The sequence below is a fragment of the Odontesthes bonariensis genome, chromosome 19 (assembly GCF_027942865.1).
Source record: "Odontesthes bonariensis isolate fOdoBon6 chromosome 19, fOdoBon6.hap1, whole genome shotgun sequence".
Classification (NCBI taxonomy): Eukaryota; Metazoa; Chordata; class Actinopteri; order Atheriniformes; family Atherinopsidae; genus Odontesthes; species Odontesthes bonariensis.
Window position 1 is genome coordinate 29,905,651 of NC_134524.1, and position 19,699 is coordinate 29,925,349.

A 19,699-nucleotide genomic window follows, 5' to 3' on the forward strand; every position below is an offset into this window, starting at 1 on the left:
TCCCATCAATGCTGATCAGAGCTGGAGCCAACAACTATCGTACAAATACTGCAGTCTGTTGTGGGTGACTGAAAGCAGATTTAAGAAAAATTCATGTTACGCATCCAGATGTCAGCAGGTAGTGTTTTTAGTGTATTTTGAGAAATGTTAAAAGGTCTCAAGAGACCTGGATGTAAAACCTAGATTTTTTTTGGCAACTTCCCCCTTATATTATTAGTTAATGCTTTATTTCATGCTTGTACTAATTTGTACATTTGCCCTATTAATTTTTTTGTCACTCCTTTTTGAAGTTTCTGTCCCTCTTATGACCTTGTGTTTGCTAGAATAGCTGTCTCTTGCCCCTTTCTTTCTCTCTCTCTCTCCTGTCTTTCCAAACCAAACATTTACTCAGAGAGTAGGAACTTTTACTGGCCTTATTTTCCAGACCGTCCTCTGTATACAGGTGTCAGCTTCACATGTCTGTAGTTTCTCAAGCAAGGCCAACAGGTCTTTGGAGTTTAACACAGATTTTCTGTAGGAAGTCTAGAAAATGATGGAGCTGGTCTCAGACACTAACTTTACCAACAATAAGTGTTTTACCACCACTGGCTCCCTTCATTTTACTGATGTGTGTGGTATCTGTTCTAAGACAGTGCTGTGTGTGTTTCCGTTTGCCTGTGTGTATGTCTGTATCCAGTATACCCAGTGTACCTCGTAGATGCGATGTACTAGCATTATTTTCTTTTTTATGGTCATGTCTATGTATGGTCCAATAACTTGTATGAGGTTTTTTTTCTTCTCCAGAACACATCCTTATGGCATGTGTAGCATTTTCATCTTTCTGTATGAATCATCATAAAAGCACATTTGTGTTAATGCATGTGTGCTCACAACATGACTTTTGTTGGTACATGCTGCATTACATGAACTGTATCTGAGTGGAGTGTGTTGCCATTTATAGCATATGCGTGGACGTGGGTGTTTCTTTGTGTAATGGTATGAAATGGGGTTTGACATCTCGCTTGCCACAAGGAGTGTTTTGTTCCTCTGTGTTGTTTAATGCTCCCCAGAAGAAATAAAGCTAGGACTGACTATAGATCCCTTAAAATTACAAAGTATGTGTTGGAGTATTTGCTGTTCTCTATTTATTGTTTTCTGTATTCCTCAAACCCAAACAACAACAAAAATATCTCTTTTATTTGAATTTTTTTTTTTTAATTTGGCAAGTTCCCCTACCTGAACTGCAAATAGTAATTTTCTATGACCTTCCAAAACAGTTTAGACACTTAATTTTGTCCTCAGTTGTGCATAGTGGATTAAAGGCACTTATTTAAGTTTAGAGAAAGATGTTGTTATACCATGTTGTTGCTAAAATAAGACTAAGAGCAGGATTTTGTCAAGGGACATTCAAGGCAAAGCTGTTAGAACTTTGTTGCATCCGACCCCATTCTGTTTATAGAAAGACTGAATTGGTGGGGTAAAGTCACTGAGGGGCTGTGCCAGCATAATAGGTACAGTACTGTGCAAAAGTCTTGAGTCGCCCTTCATTTCTTTTATTTTGTTAACAAAAAGAGAGATTTTCTTGTAATCTTTTAAAATTGTCTGGACCAATAGTTCTACAGGCACTCTAAAGGTTTTTCAAAGATTTTTTGTGGACATAGGTGATCTAATGAAAAAGTAACCAAACACTGACCTATGAAGAATTAAAAAAAAATAGAAAAGGCACCTATGGCAAGGAATGCAGCATTGTTTGTCTACTCATCATAGTAATGAATTCCCAGTTTCCTAGAATTGAGGAATGCTTCAGGACTTTTACCACTGCTGTGTAGTCTGAGAGGCAACTCTACGTCTGTGTGAACGGGAGAGCACAGCACAACATAACAGCAACACTGTGAGCATTACAACAACTCTGATTACAACATTACGTCATGTTGTTTAAAATTGTTGCCACTGTTTGGCAAGTGTGAATAACCGACGTTTTTCAATTTTTTAAAAATATTTACAGTGATTATATATTAGAACAATAATAATAATAAATTAATACATAAATAAATACATTTGAGAAAAACATGTCAGCAGTCACTGTTAATAAGCCTTATGGCTGTTTGGACAAAGGACCTCTTCAACACCCATACCTAGAAGCTTGTCTTTCAGTATGGAAGGCTGTATGGTGTTGAAGGCACTAGAGAAGTGAAAGAACATGACTCTCACATATGAACCAGGGACATCCAGATAAGTATATGCCCGATGCAACATGTACAGAATCGCGTCTTCCACTCCTATGTGTTTCTGGTAGGCAAACTTGAGGGGCTCAAGATCCTCAGCAACCTGAAATCTCGTGCGACAGACAAGGAGTCGCTCCAAGGTCTTCATGATATGAGATGTCAAAGCCTGTAGTCATTAAGCCACTGGTTGCCCTAAATTGGGCATGAGACGAGAAGTTTTCCACAGCATCAGGATTTTTTTTTTTTATCTGAAGGCTCCAATTGAAGAGCCTCTGAAGAAGAACTGATAGTTAAACAGCACATTCCCTCAGAATCCTTGGACAGACTCCATCTGGGCCTGCAGCCCTCCCTGACTGAAGTCTCCTGAGCTCAGCTCCAACCTCCTATATAGTTAGAGACAGAGGGAGCCATTCAGGTTGTAGCGGATGGATGGTGACGGGAGGGATGTTGGTATCAATCATAGAGATGGGGTTGCAGCTGCACTGAGGAGTCCTGGTGGAGGTAGCTGCTGCAGATCAAATCAAATTTATTTGTATAGCACATTTCATGTACAAAACTATTCAAACTGCTTTACATAAAATAAAAGCATTGCAGCAGGGAGTGGAAGAAGCATAAAAAATACATAAAAGAATATAAGTATAGGTGCAGCTGTGCTGAGGAGGCCTGGTGGTGGAAGCTTCCATAGAGGTGGATGTGCAGCTGGGCTCAGGAGGCCTGGGGCCTCATGTACAAAGCGTGCGTACGCACAAAATAGTGGCGTACGCACCTTTTCACGTCAACGATCAGATGTATCAAGAACGAAAAGAACGTGGAAATGTGCGGTGCCTCACGGCAGCTTCAGGGCTGGCGTACGCACGTTTCTGCAGCTATTGATTCTTTGGCGACACCTAAGGTGATGTTGGGAAACTGTTGTAATAAATAAATGTGAAAACAATTAGTCCTCAGACAGTGATGTGCACATTTGAGATAGATGAACAATTAATACTGATAAACAATTTATACACCCATGTGTCTCCATTTACACGAGTGGATATAAAAGCAGCATAAAGTGGTGCAATGCATACCATTAAAAACATTGGCTGCTTTAAAAGTATTAGAAGACTTTGCAAATGGTGCAATTCGAAGAGAGCGTGTGTTCACTACAACAGAGAGGATTAGCTGGCATATGATGGCGACTGATTACTCATTAGCCGTTTTGAGGGAAATCCTCCTAGAACTGTGCGCAGAGCTGCGGCCGGCGTTGGAGCGCAACACAGCGAGGAGCCATGAGCTGCCTGTGCCCACAGGTGATGTGCACACTGGGGTTCCAACCGGAGCATTCCAGGGGCAGGTGGCCAACCGATTGGGACTGTGCCAGTCTACCCTGAGCCGAGCCATGCCAGCCGTGTGGGACAGAATTATCCGCATCTCAGCCACGTATATCAAATTCCCAACAGGCCAACATTAAAGCTCAATTTGAAGCGAGAGCCGATTTTGTAATCGGAGCTATCGACTGCGCACACATTGCTATAAAAGCGCAATCACATGATGAATTTGTATGTTAACAGGAAACATTTTCATTCGATCGATGTACAGATCATATGTGATGCGTAAGGGAGCAGGTCGTTTAGGCCATTGGCGTTTAGGCCGCAGTCGTTTAGGCCCCCCTGCAGTCGTTTAGGCCACAGGGAGCAGTCGTTTAGGCCAGGCTACCTGAGCAGCTGAAATCTTTATTGTACATTCGTTATTATAAGATATAAGTCAGCTCTACTGGTCTGTCTGGGTAGCCTACATATCTATGGTAAATTATTTAATAACCAACTTTAGTGTGGAAACGTTTTTTTTATTTAATAAATGGTGATTTATAAATTCATAAAATTGTGGAAATAATCATCCGCATTGCCACATTCATTGGACAATAATGCTGTAATTATTTAGAAGCCCGTTAGATTCGCGCGGTTTGTGAGAATTAAAATAGTGATTTATAAGATAAGCATGCATTGTCATCGAAAGGTCTTTATGTCTTTAAGACATGCTTGTAGTCTGACCAACCTATTGGGTTCATCTGGTTTTATAGATAAGTACAACTGAGTATCATCAGCATAGCAATGGAAATTTATGCCATGCTGTCTAATAATGTTACCTAATGGAAGTATGTGCGCCCCCAATTTCTATCCCGTCTTCACAGCATCATTATTATATTATATATATTAGTCGGTGGTTAAAGTTAGTTTCTTGCTGTTTTTTGCTGGTTAAACTTCAGTTTAAGATCTTTCTAACAAGCCCCTGATCGTCTCTGTGGGCATATATTAATAACCCTGTGCGTAAAGTGTGAAATGTCTTAATCAGCCTCACTTTTTCCCCGGCGCACTTCTGCACGTTACTGTATGAACACGTTGTTGTATTGTCTAGCCTCCTGGAGGTGTCGTGGGCCCAACTAGACGAAACACTGATGAAAGGAGGTTCCCACCTGATGACCCCAATGATATGTTGGTCAGCACTGCTCACTGATCTATATAATACGGAGTGTAGGGAATTATTCACTGAGTCTGGTCCTTTATTTTATTTTATTTTATTTTTATTTTCTTTAGCACAAGTTTCTTGTGTTTATATTGAATCCAAATCTAGCCTAGCTAGTGACTGTTGTGAATAGGGCAGCTGACAACAAGGGAAAGACCATGTGACAGATTGGAAAGACAGCTGACAGGAGGCAAAGACCCCAAAGGTGCTGCCATGGGCTAGCAATCCATGGTAGCAGTAGCGAGGCCTAGCCGCTTTGTTACAACCAGCATAAGCTACAGAAAGATTAAGGAGAATACCCCTAGAGTCAGCGAGAGCAGGGGCGGAAGATGACTCACAGGCAGACTACATGGCAACTGACACTGGAACGAACATGACTAAGAGGTGGATACGCGACTCAGTGAAGGATAGGGGCACGGGCCTATTCTCTAGGGCTAGAACTGACCAGAATAGTTCTCAGAGGAAAGAGAGCGTAAATAAAAGTGGTAGACTAGAGGGAAGTAAGCTTCAGGTTTGTCCTTGTGGCTGGCAGAAAGTAACATCAGTAAGAGGCCTTAAAATGCATCAGGGAAGAAAGAGATGTGTGGTAAAAGAAGGGCAGTGTGGCCGCATCGATCAGTACTTTTTAAGAAGTCAATCGAGTAAGTCGGATGAAGTCCAGCGGCAGGTAGAAAACCACAGTCCGAAGGATATCAATAACACAGCTATGGAGGTGGATGAGGAGGTTCTAAGAAGGGATGTAGCTGATACTGAGGTGAACAGGCCAGTTAGAGAGAGAAATATGGAGCAGAAAGATAGAGTTAAGTGGCCTAGGGCAAATAGTTACAAAGAATGGGAGGCAGTCAATAAAGATTTGTCAATAATATTGGGTAGGTTAGGAGGAAATGCAAGCGATAGGCTAGAGAAGATGGGAGATATAATTTATTCCTATGGTGTAGAGAGATTTGGGGTGCAAGATAGAAAGAGGGTTGAAAAAGTACATTTAGGTAAGTCTAGACGGCAAAAAGAGATGGAGAAATTGGTTAAGGAAAGAAGAAATTTAAGAAAGCAGTGGAAAAAAGCTACAGAAGAAGAGAGAGAGGGAATTAATGTTTTGCAGGAAGAACTGAGAGGCAGGCTAGCAATACTTAGAAGGGCTGAATGTCTTAGGAAAAAGAGAAAGAAGAAAGAATATGTAAGGACGGCATTTTATAGGGACCCCTTCAAGTTTGTTAAAGGGTTGTTTAACCAGGAAAAGGGAGGGCAGCTTAAGGCAACAAAGTTAGAGGTGGAAGAGTATCTAAGAAATACATATTCAGATCTTGAGCAGCGTAGAGTAGTAGGCCTTCCACCTGACATGCCACCATTAGGAGAGATAGCTCATAAGATGGACGTTAGACCACCTAGGTGGAAGGAGGTTGAGGAGGTAGTCAGGCGTGCAAAGGCTTCGTCGGCCCCAGGGCCAAATGGAGTCCCCTACCGGGTTTATAAAAGTGCACCTGATATCCTAAAGTTTTTGTGGAGGCAATTAAGAATAGTTTGGGAGAAACAGGTTATTCCTAGAGCATGGCGCAGGGCAGGAGGCGTTCTTATTCCAAAGGAGAAAGAGTCCTCGGACCTGAGTCAGTTCCGGATGATCTCTCTCCTAAATGTAGAGGGGAAGATTTTCTTTAGTTTGGTTGCACAGAGATTAGCTAGTTATTTAGAAAAGAATAGCTTAATAGATACTACTGTGCAGAAGGCAGGAATACCAGGTTTCGCAGGGTGTTTAGAGCACACTAGCATGATTTGGCATCAGATTCAGACAGCCAAGATTGAGAAAAAAGACTTGCATGTTATATTTCTAGATCTAGCAAATGCATTTGGTTCAGTGCCACATAGCCTTATTTGGGAAGCATTTGAGTATTTTAGAGTGCCTGTAGTAGTGGTTAACTTAGTAAGAGCATATTTTCAAGATATTAGACTGTGCTTAAGTACAGCAGGTTTCACAACAGGTTGGCAGAGGCTAGAAATAGGCATTATGGCAGGGTGTACAATTTCTCCATTAGCATTTACAATGGCCATGGAGATAATTATTAGAGCTTCCAAGTGGGTTGTAGGAGGAGAGAGACGTCAGGATGGCATACGCCTTACGCCAATTAGAGCATACATGGATGATATGACGTTAGTGACTACAACAGTACCATGTATGAAGAGAATACTTGAGAGACTTGATAAAAATCTAAAGTGGGCTGGGATGAAAATCAAACCTACTAAGTCTAGAAGTATCTCAATAAGTAGAGGGAAATTAAGTGATAGAAAGTTTGTAATAGATGAAGAAAGCATTCCAATAATAAGGGAAAAGGCAGTGAAGAGTTTAGGCAGGTGGTACCAGGCAGACATGAATGATGGAAAGCAGTCAGTGCAGTTTCGTGAAGATGTTGTTGAGGGACTGGATAGAATAGATAAATCAGAGCTTCCAGGAAAGTTGAAGCTGTGGTGTCTGCAGTTTGGATTGTTTCCTAGGTTGATGTGGCCACTGTCTGTGTATGAGATTCCATTATCTGTTGTAGAAAAAATGGAAAGATTAGTTAGCTTTTATATTAGGAAGTGGCTAGGTGTTCCTAGATGCTTAAGTACTGTGGCACTGTATGGGAAAGGCATACTCCAGCTCCCAGTATCTAGTCTAGTAGAGGAGTTTAAATGTACTAAAGTTAGGACAGAGCTCCTGTTAGCTGGGAGTAAAGATGTGGTAGTTAGTAAGGTGGTTCCAAACCCAACCAAGGGGAGGAAATGGAAACCAAGATTGGCAGCTCAGGAGGCAGAAGCAACTCTTAGACATACAGAGATTGTGGGTAATGTGCAAATAGGCCGGGGAGGCTTGGGGCTTGGCCCAGGCAAACCAGTGTGGAGTAGAGCAGGTCCCAAGGAGAAGAGAAAGCTAGTTGTTGAGCAGTTTCGTAGACAGGAGGAAATGTTAAGGGGTGCAAAGGCAGTGGCTCAGGCTAAGAAGGGATGGTGGGTGAATTGGGAAGGTGTAGAAAAGAAAAAGCTTAGTTGGAAAGAACTGTGGAGTATGGAGGAAAGGAGTATTAGATTTTTGATAGGGGCAACATATGATGTATTGCCAACTCCCCAGAACCTAAAACTCTGGGTAAATGGAGACCCGTTATGTTCGTTATGTTCAGGTACTGCAACTCTAAAGCATATTTTGTCAGGTTGTAAGGTTAGTCTGTCACAAGGCCGGTATACATGGCGACATGACCAAGTATTAAGAAGTTTAGCTGCAGGTATTGAAGATAAACGAAGGCAGGTAAACTTAGGAGGGTCCAAGGTACAGAGAGTTGCAATTCAGTTTGTTCAAGAGGGGGAGAAAGTTAAAAAGACGATAAGGAGGCACGGCAGCTTGGAGGATGCTTGTGATTGGGAGATGCAGGTAGATTTAGGAAATAAGCTTGTTGTTCCCCAGGAAATAGCCTCTACAAACCTAAGGCCTGATATAGTCTTGTGGTCTAGGAGTAGAATGAGAGTCTATTTCATAGAGCTGACTGTTCCTTGGGAGGAATTAGTAGAGGAAGCATATGAAAGGTGAGTTGGCTTGGAGTGAGTAGTATGGATTTGTTTTTGCTGGCATTGTTAGTGATTATAGGATTGTTTAGGTGAGTTTGTCTGCTGAATCTGCTAGTGTGTCTTGTCCTTCCTCCACCTCTGGCACCCTCAATATTTTCATTACCCCTACCCGAACCAGGGTTTGAATCCCAGTCCTGCTTTTCTTACCTCTTTTATTTCTTCCCCTACCCGAACCAGGGTTTGCATCCCCACCCCGCTGTGACTGGTGTGCAGTTGGTGAGAGTGAGTTGTATGGCTTTGTTTTTGCTGGTATTTTAGTGATTATAGGACTATTTAGGTGAGTTTGTCTGCTGAATCTGCTAGTGTGTCTTGTCCTGCCTCCACCTCTGGCACCCTCTATATTTTCATTACCCCTACCCGAACCAGGGTTTGCATCCCCACCCCGCTGTAACTGGTGTGCAGTTGGTGAGAAGCTGAGGTAGATTATGGTGGTTGTGGTGTGAGGGGCAGTGTTGGCTGGCATTAGGGGGGTGACTCTGGGACGCCAGTGGTCATTGTCTAGCCTCCTGGAGGTGTCGTGGGCCCAACTAGACGAAACACTGATGAAAGGAGGTTCCCACCTGATGACCCCAATGATATGTTGGTCAGCACTGCTCACTGATCTATATAATACGGAGTGTAGGGAATTATTCACTGAGTCTGGTCCTTTATTTTATTTTATTTTATTTTTTATTTTCTTTAGCACAAGTTTCTTGTGTTTATATTGAATGAATTGTGAGTTACACAAAAACATGGGTATTTAGCTTGGGGGTAATCAGAGTCACCCACATGAGCTCCCACCACCCCCTGAGAGAGCAGTGTCACCCATTGTTGCGCCGACTCTCTGTTCAAACAGAGTCGGTCACCCCCCCACCCGCCTGTTTTGGCCACACTGCAGCGGTGGGCAGCCAGTCTCCGCTTCACATCCACCTTAATGTTGGACCACTTCTTCTTCACCTCTGCTTGTGAGGCTTCTCAGACCCCACAGCATTGACAGCCTCAGGCTCTCCCACCCACTCCTCTTGCGTTTGCTGCTTATGCCGGAGGACAGCGTGCCAAAGAACACATTTTAGCAGGCCTTAAGTTCAGAAAGTAGCACCGACATCTCGCTTTCTGTGAAGTTCTTCTTTTTTCCCGTCTTATTCATTCTTTTTTCTTTATTTTCTGACCGTACACAGAGGGAAATCGCAGGTGCAGGGCTCATTTAAAAATGATTTGTGTATTTAAGTAGGGGCGTGGACAGGGAGGAGTCGGGGTGCTCCGACGTGCGCTCAATTCCACGTTGATTGGGATGTACAAACGAAATGTGCTTGGATTGATGCTTGCGCACAGATTCGTACATCTGACGTTGGAGGTCATTTGGGTTTGAGCGTACACCATGTTTCAGTAGGAAATCCACGCAAGTCTTTGTACATGAGGCCCCAGGTGATGGAAGCTGTCGCAGAGGCAGAGGTGCAGTTGGACTCAGTAGGTCTTGTGGTGGAACCTGCCGCAGAGGTGGAGGTGTAGCTTGCCTCAGGAGGCCTGGCGGTGGAAGCTGCCATAGAGGTGGAGGTACAGCTGGACAGAAGCAGCCTGTTGGTGAGAGCTGCTTCTGTCCAAGCGTCCTTCACGTTAGCATAGAACAGATCTAATGTCCTTTCTCCACGTCTTGGACAGTCCACATACTGTACAAAGCCAGTCAGGCAGGAGGATAGAGAGACGAGGTTGAAATCTCCTGTGATTGCAATGAACTCCTCAGGATGCTGGGTTTGTATCCTAGCAACGGCGTCATGGATGACGTCACACGCCGTTGAAGGTGCCGCCCTCGGTGGAATGTAAGCAACGATGACAACTGTATGGGAACTCTCTGGACGCATAGAACGCACAGAAACCAACTGGCAGCAGTTTAATGTCTGGACAGCATACCCTCTCCTTAATGGTCACATTGCAGAGGTTAACCCATCTCTGATTAAAAAAACAGTATAACACTCCCGGTTTTCCGCTTACCGCTCATACTCAGATCTCGATCCGCTCATACAGCTGTGAACCCGGGTATGTCCACACATGATTCTGGTGTGTTGTCATTCAGCCAGGACTCAGACAGACGGATCAAACTGCTCTCCTTATACAGCTGTTGGTTCCGCACAAGCGCCTCTAGCTCATCACACTTGTTTGGTAGTGAGTTAACGTAATCGACGCGGGTCGGACGTGGGCGTGACGTGAGGAGTTTAAAAGACAGAATGGACAGCTGATTCAGAACAACAGCGACAGGTGAGGACAAGTTTTACTCTGTATTAGCCTACATCAAGTTCGAGACATTTTTTAATATGGCCAACTGGGAAGACAAGGAGGTCCGCAAGCTCCTCAGCCCCCGAGCAGAGGACGTTATTTACCGCCACATGTCGGGGACGGTGAAGGATGGACCTCTGCTGGAAGGGCTGGCGAGAAAGATGGGAGAGCGCGGTTTCCCACGCAGCAAGACGCACTGTAAAGTAACATCTCCATGAACTGCATATACAATTGCAAAAACGAGTTCTCAAGGTGTCCCGCCATCGTTTGTTTGAAAAATTTGATGCAGACAGGTGTATTTAACCCTACCTCCGACGCATGGCTTGTGCCTACGTCATTGTACACGCCCAGCATTTTATGTGTTTCGTGTGACGCTCTGCCACAAGGCAACTCCCCCTGAACTCGGCTTCTGGCGACACGGGTCACCAACACGCCAAGCGTTCACATTGCTCGACGCGGGTCGAAGGTGCAATTTGGACCCGCTAAGGTAGCGGGTCGCAGTGTGAAAGGGGCTAGTGTCAACAGTTCCTCTCTTGTGTATACTGCTCTACTGGTAGCAGTGCATACTGTCAAAAATAAAAATAAAACGAAATGTAAATAAAAAGCAGATCACTAAAAATCAGTAAAAATGTCGAGATTAAAACTAAAATGACATATAATTATATAAACGATGAACAAAATTCAGAGCTACACAGACATGCTGCCGATAAGGCCGGCACATAGCAACCGCTTATGTTTATTAACTAAAAGCTTTGTCAAAAAGGAAAGCCTAATGGTGTCTGCTTCCCAGACGTATACTGGCAGCAGGTTACACAAGAGAGAGGCCTGATAACTAAAGGCTCTGCCTCCCGTTCTACTTATATGATGGAGCTTGGTCATTAAGAACTTTATATGTGAGGAGAGGAATTTTAATTCTATTCTGATTTTGACAAGGAGCCAATGAAAATAAGGTAAAACTGGAGAAATAAGATCTTTCCCATTAGTCCTGTCAGAACTCTGGCTGCAGCAGAGATGTTTTTGGACAGCCCAATAATAAAGAATTGCAGTAGTCCAAGTAACAGAAACATGGACCAGTTTTTCTGTATCACTGGGACAGGATGTATGTTCCCAATTTTGACAATATTACGAAGGTGAAAGAAGGCAGTCCGAGAAACCCTTTTTTATATGTGGGTCAAAGGGTTGATTCTGGTAAAAAAAAAAAAAACTCCAAGGCCCCTCACTGTAGTACTAGAAGCAAAGGAAATGCAACCCAGAGTAACTGTATAACTGGATAGTTTTTCCCTGAAGCGCTAAGATCCAAAGGCAAAAACTTCAGTTTTGTTTGAATGTAGGAGCAGAAAATTCATCCAGGTCTTTATGTCTTTAAGACATGCTTGTAGTCTGACCAACCTATTGGTTTCATCTGGTTTCACAATTAAGTATAATTGAGTATCGCAGCATAGCAATGGAAATTTATGACATGCTGTCTAATAAGATTACCTAATAGAAGCAAATATAGAGTTCAAAGAATCAGTCCAAGCACAGAACTCTGAGGAACTCTGAGGAAGATAATTTGTTTAAAAGAAAAAAATGGAATCTTATCAGATAAATATCACCTGTGTGTGGTTAAGAGAGTGAGAGGTCTGTGTACACTTTTAGAAAATCCAGTTGAATCTAATATAGAAATAATGCTTACATTTAGTCATTTTAAACATCTACATGAATATTAAAGTCACTCACTACAATGACTTTATTTGGACTCGGCACTAACTGGGATAAACTATCTGAGAATTCCAACAGAAACTCAGTATAAGGGCCAGGTGAAAGATACACAACAACAAATAGAAGAGGTCTTTGTGTTTTCCACTTTGGGAAAAACTGAGTCAGAGATTCAAAGGAGCTAAAACTAATCTTGGGTCTAGGACTGATTTGTAAACCTGATTTGAAGATAGCTGCCACTCCTCCTCCTCCATCTGTGGTTCAAGGAATGTGAACATTTAAACAGTCAGAGGGAGTTGATTCATCATGATAACATGATTCTCCTGCTGCAGCCAGGTTCCTGTAAGAAAAAATATATTTATATGATGATCATAAATCAAGTCATTCACTAACAGAGACTTGGAAAGGAGAGATCTAATATTGAACATTATCTGAACAAACCACATTTATTTATTTTTTGTTAAGCCCCCCATGAGCTGTCACCTTACCGCGGTGGGACGGATTTGCGTGTCCCACTGATTCTGGGAGCCCTATGAAGAAAGAGACACTTGGAACATGTTGTCCCTTGCCCGGACGTGAGTCACCGGGCCTCCCCCTGGAGCCAGGCCCAGGGATGGGGCCTAGCAGCGAGCCCTTGGTGGTCAGGCCTATATTCATATATTTATTTCCCTTTTTTTTTCATTAATGGTGGCACAAGTCAAGCAACCACCAATGTCAAAGTGATTTATTATTTGTAAACAGAATAATCTTCTCCTACGATTTAATACCAAAAGTAAATTAGATTTAAAGTTCTTCTGGTGGAAAAGTGAAACTTAAACCTAACAGGGAGCTCTAAATCTTAGGTCAAAATGGTCCTGCAAGAGACTGTATTTACATGTAATGTGAAAAAGGCAGTACACCTTACTTCAGTTCAAATGGTTTGTGTATCAGGACGGAATAAAACAATCATCTGTTTCTTACCAAGGTATTAAAAACCTCACAGGACCTAATTTACCAGGTCATTATTTCTTTATCAAAAAATAAGCCAAAATGCAGAGAAGCAGTGTGTGATTAACTAAGTACACCCACTTATTCAGTAGTTAGTTAAACCACCTTTAGAAGAAATAACTTTGAAGAAAATATTTTCTGTATGACTTTTGTCAGTGAGGGAATATTGGTCCACTCTACTTTACAATGTTGCTTCAGTTCTTTGAGGTTTGTGGTTGTTTATGCTGAGCTCTTTTTTTTTTTTTTTTTTTTTTTTTTTTTTTTTTTTTTAATTATTGCAAGTTTCACAAGGTCATAGAAAAATTTCTTTTGATTGCAGTTCCATCTTGCAAACATTTTTTTTTTGTCCATAAAGAATGGTAACAAGTGAAGTAAACTGATAAGTGCCGGGGAAAAATAAAAGGAGAAAATAAAATCCAACGGCTTACATATATTATTCATACCGCAAAGCCAATAAGGGGGAGGGGAAAGAAAATAAATAAATAAATAAAAGGAGAGATTAAAAAAAAAAAAGAGAGGAAAGAGCCCAATATTTTAGTAGATAGGTAGATCATAAATGTGTGTGTGTGTGTGTGTGTGAAAGTGTGCCTGTGTGTGTGCGCGTTCATGTGCGTGTATGTGTGGGGGTATGGGTTGGTAGGTGGATGCTCTGTTTTAATTATATTTATTTCAATCTGTTCTGTAAAAATAGCTTGTTATTTTAAGTGTTATGCTATTTGGATATAGTTTATACCATTTATGTAATTGATTTCTGAAGCGTAAAGTAAGTTTCTCCATATTCAAAATATTTTCTATTAGATTATACCAATTATCAAGGTTTGGTGGTATTGGTTGTTTCCACGCTTTTGTTATTTGTTTTATTGCAGAAATACGCAATATATGGAATAACTTTTGTTTTGTTGGTTTAATTTTACTTGAGATGTTAATGCCTAATAGGTTCTCTATAGTCAGGGATTGTTTTATACCCAAGATGTATTTCACAGCTTTTTCAAATCCTTCCCAGAATGTGTTTAATACTGGACATAAAAAAAATATGTGACTGTAGTTTGCTCTTTGTTCTCCACAGTTCTTCCAGCAATTTGTCCCTGTTTGCGTTCGGCTACATTTCTCCGGTGTAATGAAAAATCTCTGTTGTATTTTCCATGCAAATTCATTCCAATATCTTGATTGTGTAATTTTTATATTTCCTTTTAGTGAATCTGACCAGATTTCCATTGTGATGTCAATATTTAATTCCTCTTCCCATTTTTGTTTTACTTCCATTTCATTTTAACACTGGTAAGTTTTTGTAATATTTTATATATTTTTGAAAGCTTACCGTTGCCTGTGAATCTGTTATCCCCTAAATATTGGATTAATTCATTTTCTGTTTCTTCTGGTGGGTGTTCCTTAATATAGCTTCTTACTTGTAAATACTTAAAGAAATATTTCTTATCCAACTCAAACTTAAGTATAAGGTTTTCATATGATTCAACAATGTGGTTATTCAAAAGTTGTGCATATGTTATGAGACCCTTAGCAGCCCAGTAATCCAAGATTTGATCCATTTTATTCGGTTGGAAGTCTGGGTCATGTGCCATTTCTCTTAGGTATACATTATTAGCTCTTATTTTTGTTTTTTTACAGAATCTTTCCCAGTTCCTTATGGTGTTAAAAATACAAAAGCTATGTCCTGTATACTTTTTTTGTGTTTTACTTTCTAAAAATGGTACTGTCCCTAGGGATAAGGCTGAGACTTCTTTTTCTATATTAATCCACTTACACTCCTGTTTATTCATCCATTTCAGTATTATTTGGATTTGCATTGAGTAAAAATAGTTTTCCAAATTTGGTACCGCTAAACCCCCTTCTTCCCTCTGAGTTAATGACTGCAGCTTAATTTGATGTTTATTATTCTATATAAAATTTGAAATGATTTTATTCCATTCTTTGAACTGGATTTCAAGAATCCTTAGTGGCAGGGCCTGAAACAAATAAAAAGCGTGGTAGGATCATCATTTTTATTGTATCTACCCTTCCAAAAATACCATCTGGGATCATCTTCCACCTATTTAAGTCCTGTTTTATGTTGTGTTCCATTACTCCATAATTAATTTCATATAAGTCTTTTAAATTATTACTAATATTAATGCCCAGATATTTTATTTTCTGTGTTTTAAGGGAGGACACGGATGCGGATTTTCAAAAGAAAACTTGATTTATTTAACAAAAAACAAAGTGTCAAAGGAAAGCGCGGCTGAGCCGGATAGAAAAACCTGAACTGTGGAAAAAGTACAACAAAACAAAACACTTGGCATACCATGGAAAAAAGGACTTAACTTTGTGGCTTGGCGTGGCATGGAGGGTGACGGAAAAGGATCTCACAAGAAATGAAAGGAAACCTGGAAACTTAATACTGTGGAGGGTGATTAAGGATGGAGTGCAGCTGAAGGAAATGAGTGCAGGTGACGTGAATGAAACTAATCAAGACCTGAACCTAAAACATGATCTAAACTAAGAACTAAAGACATTATCTAAAAACCAAACATGATCTAAAACATAAAACACATGGCATGAGTCCATGGCATGACAGAGCCCCCCCCTCAAGGGGCGGATCCCAGACGACCCTAAAAAAATTCTGAGGGTGGGAGGGAGGGGCTCGAAACCGGTCCGACGGGGACCAGACATCCAGCAGCGTGGCTGCAGTGGCCAACCAGGCATGCAGCTCATACCGGCTTCGGGCGGCAGGAGACGGTGGTCTGGCGGACGCCCAGACTTCCCATGGCGTGGCAGGAGACGGTGATCTGGCGGACGCCCAGACTTCCCATGGCGTGGCAGGAGACGGTGATCTGGCGGACGCCCAGACTTCCCATGGCGTGGCAGGAGACGGTGATCTGGCGGACGCCCAGACTTCCCATGGCGTGGCAGGAGACGGTGATCTGGCGGACGCCCAGACTTCCCATGGCATGGCAGGAAACGGTGGTCTGCAGGGCACCCAGACCCCCGATGACATGGTAGCAGGTGGTCTGGCGGGCGGCCAGACATCCGTCGACGTGGCAACAGGAGGCGGTGGTCTGGTTGGCCCCCAGACCTCCGACGGCGAGGGGGGAGCCCCCCCCTTAAGGGATGGATCCCAGACATCCCCAATATCTGGGGGTGGGAGGGAGGGGCTCGAAAGCAGGAGTCCGTGGGCTGCTCTGTGGGCTGCTCTGTGGGCTGCTCTGTGGGCTGCTCTGTGGGCTGATCTGTGGGCTGATCTGTGGGCTGATCTGTGGGCTGATCTGTGGGCTGATCTGTGGGCTGATCTGTGGGCTGATCTGTGGCTGTGGCCTGATCTGTGGCTGTGGCCTGATCTGTGGCTGAGGCTTGATCGGGCCCCGCGGCCTCTGTGGCGAGCTCGGGCCCCGCGGCCTCTGTGGCTGTGGCTTGGTCGGGCCCCGCGGCCTCCGGGGCCAGCCCTGGGACGGCTGGGGCCGGGGCCAGCCCTGGGACGGCTGGGGCCGGGGCCAGCCCTGGGACGGCTGGGGCCGGGGCCAGCTCTGGGACGGCTGGGTCCTGGGGCTGCGGTGCAGGTAAGGAGGAGGAGGAGCTGTACAGCGCAGCTACCTCTTCTGGCTCCAAGCCGAAAACCTCCAGCGAGGCAGTGCGCTGCACAGTCCTGACCTCCTCCCAAATAGCCGACGCCCCTGGCATGTGCTGGAGTACCTGCTTCTGAGAAAAGAAGTCCAAAACGTAATTTGCAGAGTTCAGCTTTTCCCAGGAGGTGCTGCTCGGCCCTGAGCGGCACCAGAAGTCCCCAACCAGTTCCCAAAATTCTGCATAATCCGCCGCGTCCATGGTGGTGAGATCCTTCTGTCAGTTTGGGTTTTAAGGGAGGACACGGATGCGGATATTCAAAAAACAAGGTAGATTTATTAACAAAAACAAAGTATCAAAAGGAAAGCGCGGCTGAGCCGGATAGAAAAACCTGAACTGTGGAAAAAGTACAACAAAACAAAACACTTGGCATACCATGGAAAAAAGGACTTAACTTTGTGGCGTGGCTTGGCGTGGCGTGGCATGGAGGGTGACGGAAAAGGATCTCACCAGAAATGAAAGGAAACCTGGAAACTAAATACTGTGGAGGGTGATTAAGGATGGAGTGCAGCTGAAGGAAATGAGTGCAGGTGACGTGAATGAAACTAATCAAGACCTGAACCTAAAACATGATCTAAACTAAGAACTAAAGACATTATCTAAAAACCAAACATGATCTAAAACATAAAACACATGGCATGAGTCCATGGCATGACAGTCTGGTCCAATTTCTTTCCCGATAATTAATACCTCACACTTACTTTCGTTTAACTTATATCCTGAAAATTTACTAAATTCTTGAATTTCTTTTTTTAATTCCTGAAATGATTTTGTGGGGTTTTGTAAATACATAATGACATCATCTGCATATAGGGCTAATTTGTGTAGGTCTTTCCCTATTTGAATCCCTTTTATATGTGTATTTTGTCTTATAGCTACTGCTAATACTTCTATATAAATAGCAAACAAGAGTGGGGATAGTGGATCTCCTTGTCTAGTGCCTCTTTGTAATTTAATTGTTCTAGATATTGTGCCATTTGTTTTTACCCTGTACTTACCATGCTGAGCTCTCTTAAGGTTCCATCACAGCAATTCAATTAGGTTGAGGTCTGCACTTTGACTGGACAATGGCAACACCTTGATTCTTATCTTTTTCAGACATTCTGTTCTAGATTTGCTGCTGTGTTTGGGATCATTGTCATGTTGCATGATCCTTTCTCATCAAAGCTTTAGCTGTCGGACAGATGGCCTCACATTTGCCTCAAGAATACTTTGGTATACAAAAGAGTTCATGGTGGACTCAATGATTGCAAGGTGCTCAGGTCCTATTGCTGCAAAACAAGCCCAAATGATCAGCCCTCCACAACCATGCTTGACAGTTGGTATGAGGTGTTTGTGCTGTCGTTTTTTCCCCAAGCATGCTGCTGTGCATTATGAGCAACCATCTCTACTTTGGTCTGGTCTGTCCAAAGAATATTCTTCCAGAAGTCTTGTGGTTTGTTCAGATGCAACTTTGCAAACTATGCTGCATTGTCCTGTTCTTTCAACCCTTCCAAACAAGCCATACTTGTTCATTCTTTTTCTAATTCTACAGTCATTAACTTTAATATTTTACATACTATCTGAGGTTTGTAGAGTCAGAGATGAACCTCTTGGGTTTTTTACAGTTTCTCTTAGCATTGCACAAACTTTGTCTAAACTTGAGAAGTGTGTTCCTGGGATGATTAGCAACTGTCCTGGATGTTCTTCACTTGTCAATAATCCTTCTCACTGTAGCGTGATGGATTCCAGATAGTTAGGAAAAATAATTTACAACCATTCCCTAAGATCACTGCTAATGTCTTTCTTCCTTGGTATTGTGCTAACACACACCTGAATGAGACCAGCAAAACTGCCATTACTTCTGCTTTTATAGAGGTGCTCACACTTGATGATCTGTTAATCAATTGCATTTGATTAGCAGCACCTGGTTGCTACTTACCCTCTTAATTAATATAATATATGATTAATATATGATTAATCATATATTGATATGATTAATATATTATATTAAAGATTAATAATGATTAATATAAAGATATTTAACAACACATAGGTGGAGATTTATATATCTGTGCGGACTTTCCATTGTCCTTGCTTGACATGTTAAGCTTTGACTGATTCCTCCAAGGAAAATTGGATTTATTCCAGTATTCCTACAAGCAGGGAAAAAACTCCTCCATTTTCCCCATTTCATCCTGTTATAAATTCCCCCCTTACCAGAGAGCCTAATAAATGTCATAACAATGCTGGGTCCTTTTTCTGTTTAAAACAGCTTTATTACCCTCACCTAGTTAGATCAGGGTAAACTTATGCCACAAAGGAAAGGTTTGTGTATGTGTTCAGAATGTCGGGGAGGGGGGTGGGGTTTCACAAAGAAACCACAAACACAAAGTTCGTCTTCAACATCCTGTCCCTACCTCTTAAAACTGGAAAAATTATCCTTTGTGAAGGATTGGGAGTGCAGGTTGAGAGAAAACAAGTCCCTATAAGGGGGTAAATGCAAAAGGAGCACTGGAATGTTGAAATAAATCTCCTTCTGGTAAGGGTTGATGGCTAATAGATCAACATCCTTTTTTTCACGCTTGGTTTTCGGTAGTACTTGCAGTATCCCTGCTCAACCTTTGGTAGTTGATTGATAGGTTTTGATGTAAAAACTTAATTGGAGATTAACAAGAAAGCTGAAATGGCCAAAAAACACTTTTGAGTTAATCTAGAAGGAATGAACAGAAAATGCTTTTCTGAGATTGAACTAGACAGAACCAAGACTGTGTATTCGTGTGCCAAATTTCTAAACTCACATTGCTCCGGTATCAAATCCTAACCACATCGTTCAGTTGTTAATTTCTAAGACAAGTAAGACTGTTTTTATTCCTTTT

General features: G+C 42.3%; 1 protein-coding gene across 4 annotated transcripts in view; it reads left to right on the plus strand.

Moving 5' to 3' along the window:
- The window catches only part of pde5ab (phosphodiesterase 5A, cGMP-specific, b), a 163,305-nt gene that overhangs the window by 62,350 nt on the left and 81,256 nt on the right, over window positions 1-19,699 (plus strand). The window lies entirely within an intron of this gene.